General features: G+C 37.7%; 1 pseudogene; it reads left to right on the top strand.

Annotated features, from left to right (window-relative positions):
• LOC119519045 overlaps positions 1-16,308 on the top strand; it is a 50,342-nt pseudogene extending 34,034 nt beyond the window's left edge.
• Positions 16,309-19,674: the final 3,366 nt, after the last annotated feature.

Below are 19,674 nucleotides of genomic sequence, written 5' to 3'. Positions count from 1 at the left end.
TTGTATTCTAAAATGAAAAGGATAAAAATTAAAGTGATTATGTCACATGGAGATGTTTTTATTCCAGTGCCATTGTGCAGTAAAATAACTTTTCTGGGGAAGAAGAAATACCTCTTGTTATTATAAGGAAATAGCCACAACCGCAATGCTCACTCCTGTCTCTCTCATCATAGTAATATGTCAAAGGAAGCAGAGAGAGCAGCAAAGTGTTCCTTTCCCAGGGAAACACTAGATATCCTTAAATAAGTAGTTTTACTCATAAATAATGCCCCTGAAGTAGATAGCACAAACAGGACATTTCTAAATGAAGATGGATAAAATCAGCATGTGACCCTGTGAACATCTATGGGATCCACATGAGAAAAATGACTGATAAAGCATCATGACTTCTCATAATAAAGAAACCTGTGTTTGTGCCTGATGACAGAGCAGCAGTGATGAGAAGGCAAGTCCATGTGCTTTGGAGGCTGAAGTTTTAGGAGAAATAGGAAGATTGTAAAGGAAATTAAATGGATGACACAGTAAATCAGGAGATGATAAAGGTGATGCAGAAGTATAAGCAGGAAGCATAGGGAGTGTTAGATGAAGGGAGAAGGGGACTCTTAGAAGGGGATGTCAGGGAAGGCCTCTCTGAAGAGGAGATTCTGGAGCAGTGAGGGAACCTGGGGCAAGGGCTGAAGAATGAGGGGCCAGAAGAGGTGATGGCCCTAAGTAGTGATGATCAACACAATGGGAGTGAGGACCAGTAAGAGGACAGCATGGCTGGAACACAGTAAGTAACATCCCAGCTGGCAGGTTAATGTGTGTCATGGGCCAGATGACTGAGTGCAGTGTCAGAGATTTATTTTAATTTACAGTGACAGTGAGTATGACAAGGGGAAATAGGTAAAGCATAGAGACAAGTTGGAGACTATGACAGGCATATGAGGCTAAGGATGGTGATTCCTGGACAAGGACTGAAAGAGTACAGATGGAGATGCAGAGGTGAGGTCAGATCCAGGACCTGATCATCCTGCAGAGCCTGTGACACTTGCTGATAACTGTGGGTGCAAGAGAAACAGGGAGATCAGGGGTTGAGAAGGTTTTCAAGCAGGCATGTGCAAAAGGGTAGCATTCCATGAAACAGGGATGGCTAGCAGGGGACAGTATTTGTGGGTAATTGGAATGGGATTTATGGGATGAGTAAGGTCTTAGAAGCCCCTTAGAAATGAGGTTAGAAGTATGAAGTTTTCAGGATTTTATAAGCAACTTGGGCACAGAGAGAGCACAAGGGACATTAAAAACATGATGAGTCATCAGTGAGTGATGTGAGTGTAAACAGAAGAATTCTAAAGTCTGGGCAGAATTCAATGGGTAAACTAAAGAATCTCCTTGTGTCCAGATCCCTCTTTGGTTTTCCCATCATCAACATCATCACAAGTAGCATCACCAGTGAACTAAGTCTGCTTCCACATGTTAGTGCTTGAGTTTTCAAGATTCCTTTGTCCAGTCCCTGTCCCCACAATGGGGAAGTACAGAATTCAGAAGGCCCATAGAAATAAGATTAAAAATGCTAAGTGGATTAGAAATTAGAAATACTAAATGTCAATTGTCTTGATTTAAACGCCGTCTATTCTGGCATGCCTTCTACCTGTACTTACCAAATCAAACCCTTCCACCTGGTCCACTTTCACTCACAGCAGCCTCCAGGATGCCCACTCTCTATGCCTACCATGCCAAACCCAAACTTTAGTCTCATCCTCAAACTTGCTTTTCCTTGGTCTCACAACTATTTCTTGTACCGTGATTCCATCCTGATAGGTGTTTAAGCCAAATCTTTGTTTTCTTCCTGGACTTCTCTCTTTTTAGCTCACATCCATCCTTTAGAAATCCTCCTTATCTGACCCCTTTTCCTGTATGTTCTCCTTTCTATTCTGGTCAGTGACAACTTCTCTGAAAAGATGACTATGTTGCCTCCTGAACATCCTCCTTCTTCTTCCTTATGACTATAGTTTATTAAGAGCATGAAAAATGTATGTTTTTGATGCTTGCAGTATTTTATGTATATGTGTTCAGTCATATTATGCATTATACATTATACATGTTTTAACTAACCCTTATGATTTATGATAATCAGTTACTCTGTATTCTTCTTGGTCTTTTATCTGCTTATTGTATTAGCTGCTGAGAGAGTTTCACCAACGGCTCCTATTCAAATTTAGGTTTTCTCTTCCAGATTTAATTCTGTCCATTTTCAAAGTCATAACTTGAGTGAATACAAATGTTAACTTCTAAGTTTTTCTGGGAGCTTTAAGAATTTTATCATCAGGAAAATCATCAGATTTCTGATACCCTTTCATTAATATTGTTTTTCTTTTATATCAACTTAGGCACACAAGATTTACTGATTTTCAAGATCATTTGGTATTTTGGCTTATACCTTTTAGTGCCAACCTTGCTGTATGGCTTAGATGAGTTTATAATAAAATGTATATAGTTCTTAAATTCCATTTCACAATTATGATTAAATAAAATATTTATATTTAATGTATTTACTGTTATGCTTTCATTTTAATCTGGACTGTTTTCCATGTTACTTTCTCTATTGTGCTCTAGGTTCACTGCTGTATTTTTTCTTTTTAGGTAGAATATTGTTCATTTCACTCTATTTTTAAACCAATTTTATTTAGATATATTCATTTCCCATACAATCCATCCAATTCTGAAATTACTGTTTTTTAATATAGCCACAGAATTGTGCATTCTTCACTACCATCAAACAGAACAACTCCAAACCCCTTTTATGTCACATCCCTATCCTATAATTCCACATCCCTACATAACTACTAATCCATTTGTGTCTATATATATTTAGTTCTCTTTATAGTCTACATAAATAGAATCATTCAATATGTAGTACATCACATCTGATTTCTTACAGTTAGCATGTTTTTAATATATATTTTTAATTAGAGATGTAAATTTACAGAAAAGTCAGGTAAAATATACAATATTCCCATAATCAATGATTATTGATATTTTGCATTAGTTTTGTACTATTGTTACAATTGAAGAATAAATATTAACATAGTGCTATCAAATTTAGTCCATACTTTACATTAGCTGTATTTTTTTTTTCCATTTACCACCTTACTATTAGCAACTTGTACTAGTGTTGTACATTCTTAATCATTCCTGAAAGAACATTTTTATATTTTGTATTATTAACCTCAGTCCATTGTCCACAACAGCATTTACTCTATTACACTTTTCCACATTTCATCCTCTAACTTTCATTCTAGTAATGTACACCACCCAAAAATTTCCCCTGTTTCCACCACATTCACATACATAATTCAGTGCTGTTAATTCAACTCACATAAATATGCTACCATTTCTACCATCCATTTCCAGACCTACATAATCAACCTAATATAAGTTCTGTACCTATTAAGCACAAGTTCCACATTCTCTACACCAAACTATCCTTGGTAGAAACAAATACTGTGTTCTAACTCTGTGATTTTGCTTCTGTTATACTAGGTTCATATCAGTGAGATCACACAATACTTTGTCCTTTTTTTGCCAGGCACATTTTACTCATCATTTGTCCTCAGTTTTTATACATGTTGGTGGCATGCATCTGGACTTCATCCTTTTACAACCTGAGTAATATTTTATTACCTGAGTTTTTCCATTCAATAGTTGTAGGATTATTTTTTTGTAGATGGACTTTACCAAGTTGAGGTTCTCTCTATTCATAACTTGATGAGAGATTTTATCATGAATTGGTGTTGGATATTTTCAATTGTTTTTCCCTGCAATATTTGATATAATCATATGATTTGTCTTCTTTACCTTATTGATATGGTGTATTACATTGATTAATTTTTAAATATTGAATGAGCTTTGCATACCTGGAATAAATCCCACTTAATTGAGCTGTAGCATACCTTTTATACATTGCTGGGTTTGATTTGTTAATATTTGTTGAGGATTTTTTGTCTAAGTTCATAAGGGATATTTCTTAGTTTTGTCTTTTCTGTTCTTCCTTCCCTCCTTCCCTCCTTCCTTCCTTCCTTCCTTCTGTTTGTCTTTCTTTGTTTGTTTTTCTGTCTTTCCTGTCTTTGGTTTGTTATCAGGATAATATCAGTCTAATTAAATGAATTGGAATGTGTTCCCTCCCCTTCTGTATTCTGGAAGGGATTATGTAAAACTGGTACTAATTCTTCATTAAATGTTTGGTGAAATTTTCCAGTGAAACCATCTGGAACTAGAAATCCTTTTTTCAGGAACTTCAAATTATGAATTGAGTTCAATCAGGTTGGTATTCAATAGCAGCCTTTGCACTGAGTCAGTGTCACCTAGGATATTATAGAACCACTCACAGTCTCAGTTTTCTTGTTTATCAAATGAGGAGGAGAATGAGTGGAACTTATTCTTAGGATCATTGCAATGAATAAAGGAGATCATATGTGCAAAATGCTCATGGAAGTGCCTGACATCAATTATTATTGTTAAGATGATCATGGTTCTAGAAATATGTGGGAAGAGCAGATTGGAGCAAGATGATATTTAGAATGGAGAAAATAATAAGGAAATGGGTAATTGACCAAAAAGTGATGAATGCCTGAATCAGGCCAGAAATTGCAAGAAATTTCCTCCTTTAAAATTCACATGCTAGGATCTATGATGGCATAGAGAGGAGTGGAAGCTAAGTAGTCCCCCTGGAACAACTAAAAAAAAAAAAAAAAAACAGAAACAACTAGTAAATAATCCAGTATAACTGCAGGGGGACAAACATTGACTGTCCACTCATGATAAACCAACATGAATTGGGAGGAATGCCTGAGATCACAGCCTAAAATCTGTAAGTAAAAACTGTGGATCCAAATTGAGAAACCCCTCTCCCCATAGCCTGAGTTGCAAAGCCTTGTGGTGCCAGAGAGAAGCTCTCTCCCAGCAAGTGAATATATCTCAACTGAGCTCCAACTGGGGTTTTAATTAGCAAGTGTGAACTGTTCACTATGAGGTACAAATCCCCAAAAAGCAGACAGAGGCTTTGGGTGATGACTGACCTCAGAGAGCCAGAGGGTCACCTCAGACTAGCTCTAAAGCTGACTCTCTCTTACCTTTTGGGCTCAGTGGAGAAAGCCTCAGCCATTTGTTCCCAGTGCTGTGACCCAGACAAGGGTATAGCACAGGCAGAGAGAGACCATTGAAATGCTAATGACCTCCCCTTAGGGATCTATCTTCTCTAAGAGGAAAGGGCTGGGGCCCAGCTCTACTACTTGCCTTTCATTCAAAATTTGGGGAAAAACAGCCACACCTCCTTATACCAGTCAAGAATTACAGGCTAATAGGTGCCAACTGCTGGGCAGAAAAGCACAGTGAATTGAGGCAATACAGGGTGTACCAATTTTCTAAGACACACCCTCAGGGAAACTGGATATTGGATATTTCTTCCTTCTGGGACCTGAGCACATTCTGGTCTGGGGAGGCCTGACTGGGGTAACCAAGGAAACGAAACCATTCCTAGATGACAGAAAACTACAACCTACACTAAGAAAAATGAGGTCATGGCCTGGTCAAGGGGAACAAATTTGCACTTCAACTGTGATTCAGGAACTGAAACAACTAATAATAAGTCAATTCAAAAAGTTTAGGGAAGATATGGTGAAAGATCTATACTGTATAATGAAAACACAGAATGTACATAAGGCAGAAATTGAAAGTTCAAAAAACCAACTGGTGGAATCTATGGAAATGAAAGGCACAACAAAAGAGATGAAAGACACACTGGAAACATGCAACAGCAGATAAGAAGAGGCAGAAGAAAACACTCAGGAGCTGGAGAACCAGGCACCTGAAAGCATATATACAAAAGAACACATAGAGAAAAGAATAGAAAAATATGAGCAACATCTCTGGGAACTTAAAGACAAAATGAAAAGCAAGAATTTACATGTCATTGGTGTCCCAGAAGGAGAAGAGAAGGGAAAAGGGGCAGAAGCAATAATAGAGGAAATAATCAATGAAAATTTCCCATCTCTTATGAAAGACATAAAATTACAGATTCAAGAAGTACAGCATACCCCAAACAGAATAGACCTGGATAGGCTTATGCCAAGACACTTAATAATCAGATTATCAAACATCAAATATAAAAAGAGAATCCTGAAAGCAGCAAGAGAAAAGTGACCTATCAATACAAAGGAAGCTTCATAAGACTATGTGGATTTCTCAATAGAAACCATAGAGGCAAGAAGGAAGTGGGGTGATATAATTAAGACACTGAAAGAGAAAAACCACCAACCAAGAATCCTATATCTGGAAAACTATCTTTCAGATATGAGGGAAAGCTTAAAATATTCTCTGACAAACAGACAATGACAGAGTTTGTGAAAAAGTTACCTGCTCTGCAGGAAACACTAAAGGAAGCACTGGAAACAGAAAGAAAGGACAGGAGTGAAAGATTTGGAAAGCAATTTTGGGAGATAGTAGCACAGCAACATAAGTACACTGAACAAAGATGACTGTAAATATGGTTGAAAGAGGAAGGTGGGACCACATGGGACACCATAAAAATGATGAATGATAAAGACTGGGGCTACATAACACAGGGAAAACTAGGGTGCTCAACAATTGTAATAAAAGGTAAAATATGTTTTTCCTGAGGTACAACAAATTAATATCAACATTGAAAGTGTTAAAAATAGTGTGGGGAGATGTGAGGCAAGATGATGAAGTGGTGAGGTGTAGGTTTTAGTTACTCCTCCAGGGCAGCAGGTAAAAAGCCAAGAACTGCATGGACCAAACACAAGAGAGCAATTTGACTTTGTGCATACTTCATACAACACTCAATGGGTGGAACAGCTGAGATCAGCAAAATCTGTAAGGTCTCTTGGCCAGGGGACTCATGCGCCTCCTGGCCAAGCACAGTCACATGGGAGGAGGGACAATCAGTGCTGGGAACAAGGAGAGAGAACTGCAGTTGTGGCTCTTATTGAAAACTCAGACAGCTGATCCAAACTCCAAACATAGATAGACTGAGACCAGACACCAGAAAATCTGAGAGCAGTCAGCCCAGTGGAGAGGAGATAGGGCTGCAAAAACAGCAAAAAAAAAAAAAAAAAAAAAAAGAAAGAAACCCAAAAATAAAAACAGAGACTTTTTGGAGTTCTGGTGTACATAGAATGGAGAAGGGCAGGGTTCAAACAGAATCAGGCTCATATGTAAATCCAGAGTGCCAGTTTCTCTGCTTTCTTGGTTGTTCCTTAATGGCCCTAATCTCCTTGTCTCTCAGCATTTCAATAGTCCATTAGATCTGCAAGGAGGGCCCTTCTTTTTTTTTTTTTTTTTACCGTTTTCCCTTTTTCTAAAAAATTACTATAAGAAGCCCATTACAGAACACCTCAAAGACTTGCAATTTGGGCCCAGACAAGAGCAGAATTAAGGGAGATCTGAGACACAAAGCAATGAGTCCAGTGGTTGAGAAAATTTGCTAAACATCACAACTTCCCAAGAAAAGGGGGCCATCCCCTTACAGCCATCTTCCCAGTGGGCTGGAAATACTCCTGCCTGGGGCCAGTGCCACAGCCCAGAGCTGCCCTAAACAACCCAGTGTGACAGGAAGTGTTTCCAAAAACACATGCACACACCACAATATTGGATGTGGAATATAGCCTTTCCTGCACCCTTAGCTAATTTTCCTGAAGCTGGGAAGGTGGAGCTGTGTGAAAAGGGGGAAATTAACATGCCCCATTCGGCCATCCTTTCAGTAGACTGGGGACACCACTACACAGCCCTGCAGCCCAGAACCTCCCTTGGGGGATGGCACTCACCTGTGATTTAGCAGAGTCATCCTTCAGCAGAGGACATAGGAGGGCACTGTTTGGAATAGAGACCCACACACAAGTCCCAGGGACGATACACCAGTAAGAAGGACCTGTGGGTCAGCAACAGAGACAAAGTGGATTAGACTATTGCAACAGATTTAAATCATCAGGAACACTTGAGAGATTTGATTATTAAAGCCACCCCCCCCACTTCCTAACTGCTCATACATATGCCCCATATGCAGGGGGGCAACACCAACTACACATGCAAGCTTGGTGCACCAGTTGGAACCCAAAAGACTCACACCCATACTCATCACAAAGACAAAGTGGGGGAGAACTGGCTTGAGCAGAAAAGGTGGCTTATGGATGTCAAATGCTGGTTAAAGTGTACTCCACAAAGCTGTAGATCTGACAAATGAGAGATAAGGGTTTCAATCAGTCTACATATCATAAAAGAACCCTATCAAATTAAGCAAATGCCAAGAGACCAAATACAATGGAAAATTTTAAAGCATATGTAAAAACCAGATGATATTGGTAACCCAAGCCCAAACACCCAAATCAAAAGATGAGAGAAGACAGAGTACTTGGAGCAATTAATCAAAGAACTAAAGATGAACATTGAGAGCATGGCACAGGATATAAAGGACATGAAGAAGAGCATGGCACAGGATATAAAGGACAAGAAGAAGACCCCATAAGAGCATAAAGAAGAAATTGCAAGAGTAAATAAAAAAAATAGATGATCTTATGGCAATAAAAGAAACTGTTGACCAATTAAAAAGAATCCAGATACTCATAGTACAAGACTAGAGGAAGCTGAAGAGTGAATCAGTGACCAGGATGATCACAAAATGGAAAATGAAAGAACAAAAGAAAGAATTGGGAAAAAATCAAAAAAAATTGAAATGGACTTCAGGGATATGATGGATAATATAAAACATCCAAATATGATTCATTGGTATTCCAGAAGGGGAAGAGAAGTGTAAAGGTCTAGGAAGAGTATTCAAAGATATTGTTGAGGAAAATGTCCCAAATGCTCTAAACACCATAAATACACAAAGCATAAATGCCCAGCAAAGTCCAAATAGAATAAATCCAAAGAAACCCACTCCAAGACATATTCTGATCAGACTCAAATATGGAAGAGAAGGAGCAAATTCTGAAAGCAGCAAGAGAAAAGCAATTCACCACATACAAAGAAAACAGCATAAGACTAAATAGTGACTACTCAGCAGCCACCATGGAGGCTAGAAGGCAGTGGCATGATGTACTTAAAATTCTGAGAGAGAAAAATTGCCAACCAAGAATTCATTTTTCAGCAGTTCTCCTTCAAATTTGGGGAGAGCTTGAATTTTTCAAAGATCAATAAATGCTGAGAGAATTTGCTAAAAAGAGACCTGCCTCACTTGAGATACTAAAGGGAGCCCTACCAACAGAGAAAGAAAGGAGAGAGAGGTATGGAGAAAGGTTCAGTACTAAAGAGATTCAGTATGGGTACCTTAAAGGACATTAAGAGAGAGAGGCAAAAATATATCTGACAAACATAAACTAAAGATTGAGATGGATGATTCAAGAAATGCCTTCACAGTAATAACATTGAATATAAATGGATTAAACTCCCCATTCAAAAGATATGGATTGGCAGAATGAATTAAAAATGAGCCATCAATATGTTGCATAAAAGAGACCCATTTTAGACACAGGGACACAAAGAAATTGAAAATGAAAGGATGGAAAAAATATTGCATGCAAGCTACAGCCAAAAGAAAGCAGGAGTAGCAATATTAATCTCAAATAAAATAGACTTTAAATGCAAGGATGTTATCAGAGACAAAGAAGGTCACTACATACTAATAAAAGGGGCTATTCAGCAAGAAGAAATAACAGTCATAAATGTTTATGCACCCAATCAAGGTGCCACAAAATACATGAGAGAAACACTGGCAAAACTAAAGGAAGCAATTGATAGTTCCACAATAATAGTGGGAGACTTCAACATATCACTCTCTCCTATAGATAAATCAACCAGACAGAAGACCAATAAGGAAACTGAAAACCTGAACAATCTGATAAATAAATTGGATTTAACACACATATATAGAACATTACATCCCAAATCAGCAGGATACACAGTCTTCTCTAGTACTCACAGAACTTTCTCCAGAATAGATCATATGCTGGGACATAAAACAAGGCTCAATAAATTTAAAAAAAATTGAAATTATTCAAAGCACATTCTCTGACAACAATGGAATACAATTAGAAATCAATAACCATTAGAGAGTTAGAAAATTTGCAAATAACTGGAGGCTATACAAAACTCTCCTAAACAATCACTGGGGTAAAGAAGAAATAGCAAGAGAAATTGCTAAATATATAGAGATGAATGAAAATGAGAACACAACATACCAAAACCTATGGGATGCAGCAAAAGTGGTACTGAGGGGGGAATTTATAGAATAATGCATACATTAAAAGGGAAGAAGAGCTAAAATCAAAGGACTAATGGATCAACTGAAGAAGCTAGAATATGAACAGCAAACCAATCCCAAACCAAGTAGGAAAAAAGAAATAACAAGGATTAAAGCAGAAATAATGACATAGAGAACAAAAAACAGAGAGAATAAATAACACCAAAAGTTAGTTCTTTGAGAAGATCAACAACATTGACAAACCCCTAGCTAGACTTACAAATTCAAAAAAGATAGAAGACCCATATAAACAAAATAATGAATGAGAAAGTTGACATTACTGCAGATCCTGAAGAAATTAAAAAAAATTGTAAGAGGATACAATGAACATTTGTATGCCAACAAACTGGATAATGTAGAGGAAATGGACAAATTCCTGGAAACATATGAACAACCATGACTGACCAGAGAAGAAATAGAAGACCTCTACCAAACAATCACAAGCAAAGAAATCCAGTCATCAAAAGCTGCCAACAAATAAATGCCCAGGGCATTTATTTATAAATGCACAGCAGAATTCTACTAAACTTTCCAAAAAGAACAGACAACAATCTTACTTAAACTCTTTCAAAATATTGAAGAAAATGGACAACTACATAACTCATTTTATGAAGCTAATATCAATCTAATACCAAAACCAGGCAAAGACCCTACAAAAAAGGAAAGCTACAAGCCGATCTCCCTAATGAATATAGATGCAAAAATTTTCAACAAAATACTTGCAAATTGAATCCAAAGACACATTAGAAAAATCATAAACCATGACCAAGTGGGGTTCATTCCAGGCATACAAGGATGGTTCAACATAATAAAATGAATCAATGTATTACAACACATTGACAAATCAAAAGAGAAAAATCAAATGATCATCTCAATAGATGATGAAAAAGCATTCAACAAAATCCAACATCCCTTTTGATAAAAACACTTCAAAAGGTAGGAATTGAAGGAAACTTCCTCAATATGATAAAGAGCATATATGAAAAGTCCACAGCCAGCATAGTACTCAATGGTGAGAGACTGAAAGCCTCCCTCTAAGTTCAGGAACAAGACAAGGATGCCCGCTATCACCACTGTTATTCAACATTGTGCTGGAAGTGCTAGCCAGGGCAATCCAGCAAGACAAAGAAATAAAAGGCATCCAAATTGGAAAGGAAGAAGTAAAACTGTCATTGTTTGCAGATGATATGGTCTTATATCTGGAAAATCTTGAGAAATTGATGATACAGCTACTAGAGCTAAAACAAATTTAGCAAAGAAGTGAGATACAAGATTAATGCACATTAGTCAATAATGTTTCTATATGCTAGAAATGAACAAATGGAAGAGACACTCAAGAAAAAGATACCATTTTCAATAGCAACTAAATAATCAAGTACCTAGGAATAAACTTAACCAAAGATGTAGAAGATGTATTCAAACATAACTACATAAATCTATTAAAAGAAATAGACAGGGACCTTAAAAAACGGAAAAATATTCCATGTTCATGGGTAGGAAGGCTAAATGTCACTAAGATGTCCATTACCCAAACTCATCTACAGATTCAGTGCAATCCCAATCAAAATTCCAACAACCTACTTTGCAGACTTGGAAAAGCTAGTTATCAAATTTTTTTGAAAGGGAAGATGCCTTGAATTGCTAAAGACACTCTAAAAAAGGAAAATGAAGTGGGAGGACTTACACTCTCTGCCTTTGAAACTTATTATAAAACAACAGTTTTCAAAACAGCATGGTACTGGCAAAAAGATAGACATAGTGATCAATGGAATCAAAATGAGAATTTGAAGATAGACCCCCAGATCTATGGTTGCCTGATTTTTGATAAGGCCCCCAAAGCCCCTGAACTGGGACATAACAATCTTTTAAACATATGGGGTTGGAGAGTTAGATATCCATATCCAAAAGAATGAAAGGGGACCCCCAACTCAAACCCTACCCAAAAATTAACTGAAAGTGAATCAAAAATCTCAATATAAAAGACAGTACCATAAAACTCCTAGAAGATAATGTAGGGAAACATCTTCAAGGTCTTGTATTAGGTGGCCACTTCCTAGACATTACACCCAAAGCACAAGCAACAAAAGAAGAAACAGATAAATGGGAATTCCTCAAGCTTAGAAGTTTCTTTACCTCAAAGGAATTTTTCAAAATGGTGAAGAGGCAGCCAACTGAATGGAAAAATTTTTGGAAACTATGTATATGACCAAATACTGATATCTTGCATATATAAAGAATCCTACAACTCAATGACAATAGTACAGACAGCCCAATTATAAAATGGGCAAAAGATATAAAAAGACAGTTCTCTGTAGAGGAAAAACAAATGGCCAAGAAACACGTGAAAATATGGTCAGCTTCACTAGCTATTAGAGAGATGCGAATTAAGACCACAAAGAGATACCATCTCACACCAATTTGAATGGCTGCCATTAAACAAACAGGAAATGACAAATGCTGGAGAGGATGTGGAGAAATTGGAACTTATATTCATTGTTGGTTGGACTGTATAGTGGTTCAGCCACTCTGGAAGTCAGTCTGGCACTTCCTTAGAAAACTAGATTTAGAGTTTACCCTTCGATCCAGCAATTGCACTTCTCTGTATATACCAGGAAGATCTGAAAACAGTGACATGAACACATATCTGCATGCCAATGTTCATAGCATCATTATTCACAATTGCCAATTGATGGAAACAACCCAAATGTCCTTCAAAAGATGAGTGGATAAACAAAATGTGGTATATACACACACTGGAATACCATGCAGCTGTAAGAAGGAACAACGTTGAGAAACCTATGACAACATGGATATACCTTGAAGACATAACGCTGAGTGAAGTAAACCAGGCAGAAAAAGAGAAATATTATATGCTCCCACTAATGTGAACACTGAAAATTTAAAACAAGTGGTTTATAATGTAGAATGTAGGGGAACTAGTGATAGCAATTAAGGAAGATGGAATGATAACCTAATAAGAACAGATAAGCTATTGTGGGTAAATTTACATCCTGGGAATGCCCGGGAATGACTATGGTCTGTTCATTTCTTATGGGTATGGTTGGAACAAGTTCACAGAAATGTTGCTGTATTAGGTTATTTTCTTGGGATTGAGATACTGTTTCACTTTAATGAAAAATCAATTGAAGATTTTCAATTAAATATGCTAAATCAAATAAAAAACCAAATCAATGAGTTTGGGGGAGATATGGCAAAAGAGATGAAAGCTATAAAGAAAGCTCTGGGCAAACATAAGGTAGAAATCAAAAGTTTGAAAAAACAACTGGCAGAATCTGTGGAAATGAAAGGCAGAGCAAAAGAGATGAAAAACACAATGGAAACATATAACAGCAGATGACAAGAAGCAGAAGAAAACACTCAGGAACAGAGCACAAGCCATCTGAAATGCTATACACAAAATAACAGAAAAGGAAAAGAATGGAAAAACATGAGCAAAGTCTCAGGGAATAGAATGAAAGCATGAAGTGCATGAATGTACATGTCATGGCTGTCTCAGAAGGAGAAGAGAAGGAAAAAGGGCAAGAAGCAACAATGGAGGAAATAATCATGAAAATTTCACATCTTTTATGAAAAACATAAAATTACAGATCCATGAAGCAAAGCATACCCCAAAGAGAATAGATCTGAATAGACCTATGCCAAGACACCTAATAATCAGATTATCAAATGTCATAGACAGAGAGAGAATCCTGAAAGTAGCAAGAGAAAAGTGACCCATCACATACAAGAGAAGCTTGATAAGACTATATGTGGATTTCTCAGTAAAAACCATGGAGGTAAGAGGGAAGTGGTGTGATGTATTTAAGATACTAAAAGAGAAAAATTGCCAACCAAGAATCCTATATTTGGCCAAACTGTTCTTCAAATATGAGGGAGAATTTAAAATATTGTCTGACAGACAATGAGCGAGCCTGTGAACAAGATACCTGCCCTACAGGAAATACTAAAGGGACCACTACAGACAGATAGGAAAAGACAAGAGTGGGAGGTTTGGAATAAAATTTTGGGTCATTGTAGACAGCAATGTAAGTACACTGAACAAAGATGACTGTGAGTATGTTTGAAAGTGGAAGGTTAGGAGCATGTGGGGCACCAGAAGGAAAGAGAAAAGATGAAGACTTGGACTGTATAACTCAGAGAAACCTAGCATGGTCAACAGTTGTGATAAAGGGTACAAACATGTTTTTACATGAGGGAAAAGAAATGAATGTCAACCTTGCATGGTGTTAAAAATTGGGTGGTGTTGAGGAAAAATACAATCAATGCAAACTAGGGACTATAGTTAACAGAAACATTATATTATGCTTCCTCAATGTAACAAAGTCAACATACCAAAGCTAAATGCCTATAAGTGGGGGGCATAAGAGAGGGGCATGGGACTCTTGGCATTGGTGATGTTGTCTCTTTTATTCTACTTTAGTTTAATCCTATCTTTCCTTTTGTTGCTTTTTAATTGTCTTTTTTTTTCTTTTTTTTTTTCTTTTGTCTCTAACTTCTTTGATTCTTTCTCCTTCTTTGTGGAAGAAATGGAGATGTCCTTATATAGACAGTGGTGATGGTGATGAATACATAAATAGGTGACTATAAAGAGAACCACCAATTGTTTAGGACAGAAAGCATGGTGGGTGAACAAAACTGTCTTAAAAATGGGTTGATGAGCAATCCTTGAGGGCACTATATTGAGAGAAATAAGTCAAACACAGAAGGAACAATATTATATTGTCTCACTAATATGAACTAATTATAATATGTAAACTCATAGACATGAAATATAGGTTACCAGGGTATAGAATGAGGCTAAAGAATGGGGAGCAATCACTTATTATGAGCAGAATGTTTAATTATGTTGAACTTAAGTGTTTGGAAATGGACAGAGATAAAGGTAGCACATTATTGTGAGAATAACAAACAGTGCTGAATGGTGTGTGAATTTGATGGAAATGGGAAGCTAAGGGTCATGTGTGTCACCAGAAGGAAAGTTGGAGGTTAAAATGTGGGAATGTACAAAACAGTGAAACTCATGGTTGATAATTTCCATGATTAACTGTACAAATATTAGAAATCTCTTTCATGAACTACAACAAATGTATGACACTATAATGAGAAGTTAATAATAGAGCCAGAGTCCCTTACCTTATTCACCAAGTACATCCTGAGTCTCAAGAGGAAAATTCAGAAATTTGTAGAAAATTTGGAACAATATTCCCAGTCCTGAAATCCTGAAATGGATGAATGATTTGGCTAAAGGTTGTAAACAGCACAAAGAACTAAAGCTGAAGCTGAAAGAACAAGGGAGTGCTCCCTTTGTCCATCTAGAAACCTGCTCCGTGGACAACCCAACAGTCCCAGAGAGAATGGGAAGTCAGAAGCTGCAGTCCCTGAACTGACCCCCTCTGGAGAGGGGACCACCCATGCCATGTTCACACACTGAAGTAGAAGAGAGAGCATCTCCCTCCCCAGGAGGATGCTATGGTAACTAAGCAAGAAAAGTACCTCATAAATCCTCCTTATGACTGATACAGAATTAACAAGAAATTCTTGTGAACACCTTCCCTTATCCCAAAAATTGAAAAAGACTCTGATGAAGACTGTCCTCAGGGAAGCCAGCAGTCCTCTCTGACTGATCCAGCATCTCACCTTCTTGTTGGCAAACACCATACCTATTCCCATGAGACTAATCCTGTTAGGGCCCTGCTACCAGATGAAAAGAAAGAAGTCAAACAGCCAGCCCTCTTCATGTCCATTTTAATGACAGCACCATGCCTGTACTTCTTGACCATCTCTGAGAAACTAGAGCTGACAAGGAGAGACTTCAGGAAGACTTAAGAGATTTTGAAGTATGGTTTTATAAACAAGCAGGAAGAAGTCCACAAAAGGAAGACAAGATCCCAATGGCAGATGAATACTATGAACATAAGCACATAAAAACCAAACTGGTTTCCTTTGAAAAGAGCTGCAGAGATCCTTGTTTTCTGATCTGCCTCTCTCTGTAGAAAATGTCTCTGAGCTTTTACTCCAGAACTGTGTAAAAATCATATTGGCCATTTCTCTTCAGGTGACACCACTGCTTTACATGCAAGCAGAGGATAAGATGACAGTTTTGTCTTCTTGGCTTCTGTTTGCCAGCTTGGAATCTCTGTGAGCAAGCTGGGGTGTGGGTGACCAGAGCCTCAGTGTTGGGCCTGGGGTGGGGTCTCTGCCCACAAGTGCAAGCTGGGTGGAGGAAGGAACCCCCAATTTTTTGGCCAATTTCACCTCAATTTCTACCCCTATTACACTAAGATCTGATGTGGGTGAGAAATACTGGTGACCCACTCTTCTCATGGAGATATTGCAGGCTGTGACAGGGCTGGGGGAGAAAGAGCAGCACCTTCTTGGACACCTCTCTACATAGGTAATGGCTCAAGTGTCACAGACTCTGACTGTTTTCAGATTTAGAAAATGTTTGGGGATAAATGTTTTCTCATTTTCTGTATGCTCTTAGAATAATTTCCAGAGACAATAAATGTTTTATTATTTTTAACAATCATTTGTGTCACTGCAGAGCATATTTACAGAGCTTCTCAGGCCACTATTTCAGATGAGAGGATAATATATTTGAAAATGTCTTACCTGGCACATAAATGTTTCTTTCCTTATTATTAGAACATGGGAGCATTGAGAAAATTCTTCATATGAATAACATGCATTTTTTAAGAATGGACTAACAAATATGAGTAAACCTTTTCAAAGTACCCTCCCATTTGCTGTCTCTTTTAATCCTCACTCACATGAGGCAGAGAAAGTGAGGATTATTTTTCTATATTTTTGCAAATGAGGAAACAGACCTAGGGACATAATGTGATACAGTAGGTAGATTTCATCTCAGCCTTTGAGGTCTCACACCCCACCATATCTCTGCATGCCTACAGTGCAAAGCAGCACTGTTGACTCTGGCAGGCTACTAGAGCTGGGACATGCTTCCTTGGACCATGGTCTCTGGATCTGGATCTTATCTCAATCTTAAATGTTAATATGTCCATGGCAATCCAATTGCTGATGTTACAAACCTCGTTCCTGGGTTCAGATGAGGCAATGGGGAAAAGAGAAATTTCCTTTCTGTTGAATAATGGGTTTGAAAGGTCATTAAAGGCAGGAGGCACATGGGATTTTAAAATGAGGTATAATTCTGAGATTAATGCCATTTTTCCTGTTATTTCCTTGAGGAAAACTTGTACAGTAAACTTGGGCAAGAGCTGCAAGTGGAGAAATGCAAACTAAAAGTGGATTCATTCTCACTATGTCACTGTATCTGTCTGCTCATAAACCATCTTTCCATATTCCCCAGAGCTTCAGTTGAAGAAGTTCTGTAAATGAACTTAGTTTCTTGTTGATGAAACTCATGGAGTTGAAATATGTGTAGTTAATGTTGGCTTCTGCAATGCATGTGCCCTAAAAGGGGACAAGTTCAGGAATGTCTCCCTCTCCATTTTGGCAAAAGATGAAATTTTAGTAGTAGTTATATAAAATTGGATACTAAATGTATGGTATCCTGGGAGAAGTATTCTCTAAATTCTTAACTGAAATTGCAGCAGATACAAGAGCAGAGAACTTGTGGAGCTGTAATATGATCACTGAACTTTAAGGACATATCTGACCATGTTTCAATGCTGTCACCAGGGAGACTATTTAAGAGTATTTATGAAGACATCAGGCAAATGCTGGCTGAAGATCAAAGCCAAGCATGTATAGAAAGGGGCAAGTATCACATGAGTATTCACATCCACAACCTGCTCATTCTATCTCTCTCCCTTTGGCCTTCTAAGGAAGACTGTCTTTGGGTACCTGCTGGAGGCCTCAAAATTTAAAAAGGCAGAATGGAGATGGAGGTTACATTGGAAGAACTCCTCTAGAGAGAGAAAAAGAATACAACCTGCAAAGTAGGGGCTGAAATTGATTTAAGAGCCTTTTAGCCTAAATTTTAAAGGTATAATTTTTGTATGGCATGCATTTGGGGAAGAAATATGGTTTAAGGGAGCAGCTGCTTTCCAAGGGGATGATTATCACAATGAATATAGTGAAAGCCAAGCCCCCCAGTTCATGTTTCTAGAGCACCACCTGTTTCTTAAATTGTATATGCACTCTCTCTCTTGTTTTGCCCAAAACCATGTTAATTAGCATAAACTTATTCCCAAGATTATTCTTTCCTCATTGACATCCTGTCATACATTATTTTCCATTGGTATTCTGTGGGTTCTATTTCTCTTCTTTCACATCTCCAAAGAGAATGTTAGCTGTCTCTGACCCATAGTAGGATCACAAAAAGAATTTTTTGTAATGTTTCTAGTGAAGATATATTTCAGGCTTAAGGGAGGTTGGGTAAGTTGATATCAAACACTCTCTTTAGTCATGAGATTCCATGAATCTTGGATTCTATGGTCTACTGAAGTAATGCAATATAATCCACTTCCCTCCTCATCTGTCCACCAGTAAAATGAAGTTGGCAGTGACCTGAGTGATTTCCAACTTCCTTGAGTGGATAAAGAATTCAGGTTTTGGTAACTACTGATTATGATATTTTTATGGAACCTGAAAAGGACTGACCTATTATTTTCAATTTCATCTCCTGTAAAACACCTTGTGTCTGATTTCTATCCACTTCAGACACACAAAATTCTTTCTTAACAGTATTCCATTGGGGAGAAAAGAAAATCTGACTAATATGCTGGAAATACCTTTCATCAAGTTTACCAAGTTTTGAAAGTGACTTGCATTCATTGACTGTGCTTGCCCAAGTTGCTTTATTCTTTGACCTTCTTAATCTCTCAGCCCTGCCATCTTGGAGGAGCTCCAGAAATAACCCACAGCAGGGAGGCAGGGTTTCCTACAGACCCACCACCATAGTCCCGGTAGCAGTCTGGTTTGGAATCTTCAGGTGACCATATCTCAACTCAGATAAGCAGTTTCTTTTCCATAACTTCCTTTCCTGATAATTAGACTTCTCCCCAGCAGTATTCTTTAGCTCCTCAAGCACATGTCCAGAGCTGAATTCTTATCTCACCCCTAACTTGCTTTTCTATCTTCCCTTAGTTCCTTTTTATCCAAGCCTATTCTTCACACAATCTCCAGAGTAAATTGTAGATTTCAGAACAGATTGTCATTCTTCAGCATCAACTATTTCAACAGCTTCCCCCTTTGTTTTAGGATAAAAATACAACTTCTCTCCAGAAAGCCAAGATTTTCCATGATCAGCTCCACCCTCAGCTTCCAACCACACAAAGCTTGCTGTTCTTATCTTTTTTTTTGCCCCAGTGTCTTTGCTCCACTGTTCCATCTGTCTGGAATGCTGATCCACTATTCTTCACTTGATTATTTCATAT

This window comes from Choloepus didactylus, chromosome 22 (assembly GCF_015220235.1).
Source record: "Choloepus didactylus isolate mChoDid1 chromosome 22, mChoDid1.pri, whole genome shotgun sequence".
Taxonomy (NCBI): domain Eukaryota; kingdom Metazoa; phylum Chordata; class Mammalia; order Pilosa; family Megalonychidae; genus Choloepus; species Choloepus didactylus.
Note: the sequence above shows the minus strand (reverse complement) of the source record. Positions and strands in the feature narration are given on the sequence as shown.